This window comes from Orycteropus afer, unplaced genomic scaffold (genome assembly GCF_000298275.1).
Source record: "Orycteropus afer afer isolate SDZICR_OR568_19922 unplaced genomic scaffold, OryAfe1.0 scaffold00401, whole genome shotgun sequence".
NCBI lineage: Eukaryota > Metazoa > Chordata > Mammalia > Tubulidentata > Orycteropodidae > Orycteropus > Orycteropus afer.
The window spans coordinates 493,339-496,940 of NW_006921988.1; the positions used below are offsets into that span (position 1 = coordinate 493,339).

The 3,602-nt window shown below is 41.6% G+C and overlaps 1 non-coding gene across 1 annotated transcript; it reads left to right on the forward strand.

Moving 5' to 3' along the window:
* The first annotated feature begins 682 nt into the window (after positions 1–682).
* Positions 683–789, forward strand: LOC122151350. The gene has a single exon (XR_006164113.1). It is a non-coding gene; the product is annotated as a U6 spliceosomal RNA (small nuclear RNA).
* Positions 790–3,602: the final 2,813 nt, after the last annotated feature.

Sequence of the window (3,602 nt, forward strand, 5' to 3'; positions counted from 1 at the left end):
CTCACCTACTTTGGTCATGTTGTCAGAAGGGACCATTCCCTAGAGAAGGATGTCATGCTTGGTAAGGTGGAGGGTCGACGAAAGAGGGGAAGGTCCTCAACGAGATGGATTGACACAGTGGCTGCGACAATGGGCTCAAGTATAGCAGGGATCGTGGAGCTGGCTTGATGGGCTCAAGTACAGCAAGGATCATGTTATGAGTTGGACACAACTCGACAGCATCTAACAACAACAACAGAGCCAAAGAAAGAATTATATATATTTTCAACCTGAATCTCCCATAGCATGAAGTTTGACATGAGGTTGGTTTAAAAGCAGTTGCTAAAACTTGGTTCATCTAAATTTGGCTAGTGAATAAGAAAAGGAAAACAAAATAGGTTTTCTTATATGTTCTGACATTGTTTACAGAGGATACATTAAATCTGAAATGTAATATTACATTTTGTGTTGAGATTAAAAGAGGAATTGCAGCTGCCTAAAATAGTATATGACCCCATATTTTCAATTATGCTCCACATCAATTTCAGTAGTTCTTTCCAATGCATTTAGTGTGATCTCCCACCGGGAAGCAATTTTTGTTACAAATTTGATGTGGGGTTATAAACTGAAATATACCTTTTCTTTTTCTTAGCTCTGGTTTCAAACCTCATTTGAAAATAAGTGTATTGAAAAGTTGTATTGAGTGCTCGCTTTGGCAACGCTTATACTAAAAGTGGAATGATACAGGAAAGATTAGCCTGGCCCCTGCACAAGGATGACATGCAAATTTGTGAAGGGTTCCATATTTTTTAGTTTGTTGTGTGGCAGGTAAAGCTCACTACAGTTCCTGAGAACTGGGATCATCTACTCCCTCTTTCTTCCCTTTCCTCTGTCCCTTTCTCCCTCTCCCTCTACTGTGAGTATATCAAGAGCGGGAGCCCTAAGCTTGGGGTAGGAGTGCATGGGAGGGAAGGACACAGGGAAGAGGTAACTATGGGAAGAAAGTGAGAAGAGAGCTGTTACATTGTGGGGAATTGCGGTCAATGTCCTGAGATAAAATGTGTATGAACTGCTGGATGGAAAATGAATTTGCTCTGTAAACTTTCACCCAAATCACAATAAAAATTTAAAAAGGAAAAAAAAAATTTATGTTGACAGTTTCCGGTAGTTCCGATGATGGGTTCCTTGTAGCCTCTACTTGGAATGAGGAGAAAAAGTACTGATGTGGTCTTTGAAATAAATACAGGTCCATGAGGGAAAGAAAATGGCAGCTCATTTTTTAAAGTGACAGCATTATGTACCTTGACCCACCACCAATCCTTCCAATTTCCTCAGCAGCTTTAAAGTGTGGCTGTCACAGGCACCAAGTGATGACTTCATTGCAACACTAAAACAGAAGAGACTGTCCTGGAGGATCTGTATTCATGTCCAACACTGCAATGCATATAACTAAGAAAGCAATCTGTGTGTGATTATTCTCAAGTCTGATCTCAGCTATGAATGCTTTCCCCATTAAGAAATCAAAGGCTTATTTATTCTTATTAAACCCTACCACCATCATTTTGGTTAAAGGTGCACTTCCTTTATAGTTTTCTGAATGTAGACCATGTGCATATCAGTAGCCATTTGCCAAATCTTCAGGCCAGGAATGTTTCACATTTACATTTAACACTGGATTTTGTTGGAATAAGTTTTCATCATCAAAGTTAATTTTGAGGTAACAATCACTTGGAAATAATACCTCATACTGTAAATATTGCAGGATTGAAGAAAAAGTTAATCTAAAGAAAGGAGGATGAATGGATAAACTGTGATACATACATACAGTGGAATACTATGCAGCCATAAAGAAAAATATGAGTTCTCAGATATAATGTGGATGAATCTGAAGGACATTATGCTGAGTGAAATTAGTCAATCACACAAGGGCAAATACTGTATGATCTCAGATGAATAGACACAGAACATTGCATTCTTTGGTAGTTACCAGGGATGGAAGGGAGAGGGAGGAGGAATTATTTTTATTTTACTTTTTATTATTGTGATTTGGGTGAGAATTTACAGAGCAAAATCACTTTCCATACAGCAGTTCACATACACTCCATCTTATGACATTGATGACAATTTACCACAATGCAATAGCTCCCCCCCCAACTCCCTCCCGACAGGCACCTCTTCCCTGTGTCCATCCCTCCATGCACTCCTGCCCCCTGAGCTGTCTCCCTGTGCATAAACAACCCTTCTTTCTCCCATAATTGTTCTCTCCAAGGAGTGTATCTACCTCAGGTAACTGTTCAACTCATATGCCTGTCTTTTGTTTGACTGGAAGCCACAGGTGTGAGTTCAATTCCAGACCTAAAGGGCAGCTAGGGGCCATAGTCTCAGTGGTTCCACCAGGCTCTATCAGACCAGCAAACCTAGTCTCCCCTCCACTTTTATTTTCCACAATGATTTTGAGGTTTGTTCCACGTTGTTCTCCCTCTCTACCCAATATCTCCTACATAGCTCCCTTTCGAGCGGTTGACAGTGGTAGCTGGGCACCATCTAGTTCTTCTGGTCTCATAGTCACATAGGCTGCAGATCGGATGGTGTACCAGTCACTAGGACTAATTGTTTCCATGAACTTTTGATTTTCTTTATTCTTCTTTGCTCTGGACAAGGAGAGACCCATCGTTGCATCTAGATGGCAACTTGCAAGCTTTTAAGATCCCAGTCGCTACTCGCCAAAGTGGGAGGTAGAACACTGTTTTGTGTAGTATGTTATGCCAATTGAGCTTGATGTCTGGCTGGGGAGATTTCTAAGCAAGATCTTAAAGGAACCATGTAGTTACTTCTTGTTGCTTATGACAAAATGTGAGAGGAAAGAGATGGACTTAAAAATGAACTGTGCAAAATGAAAACAGAACTTAACAGATTTGGAAAATTCTGTTGTACAAACTAAAGACACGTGTTCTAGAATATTCACCAAGGACATGGTTACACAATCTTTTGTTAAGGAAATGAAGCTTATGACTGTTGGATCTAACCAACTACCACGACAGAAAAACCATCAGCTTAGACAAAATGGACAGAGAAAAAACCAAAGGAACAAACATTGTCTACCTCTTGGAATTCTACAAGCAGGAAACAGGCCAAAGAAGCTACATCTATTGTTCTCCAAGAAAAGAAAAAGGGCCATCCTTGGAGCAGCTTGAAAATCAGCAGAACTGTTGGAAAGAGCACTGGAAGCAGGGTCTTCTCAATTTCAAAGGGTTGGGCCACAGACTCCTAGGTTTCAGAGCCAGATATTTGCCAACTTGGTTCTGGAATATGGGGTTGCCATTAAGGTGTGCCAGGGGGATGGGACCTCTACCCAAAGCTAAGGGGGTGGGGCTGCCATGCCCAAAGGGCTGAAGAACAGGGCCTGAGGGGCCAAGGGGGTGGGATTGTCACTCAGATACACTAAGAGAATTGTTGTGTTGTTGTTATGTGCCTTCAAGTTGGACCCAACTCACAGCGACCCCTCCTTGGGTTTCCGAGGCAGTGTCTCTATGGAAGTAGATTGCCCAACCTTCCTTCCAAGGAGTGGCTGGTGGGTTTGAACTGCCAGCCTTCTGGTTAGCAGTCAAGTGCCTTAGGCACTA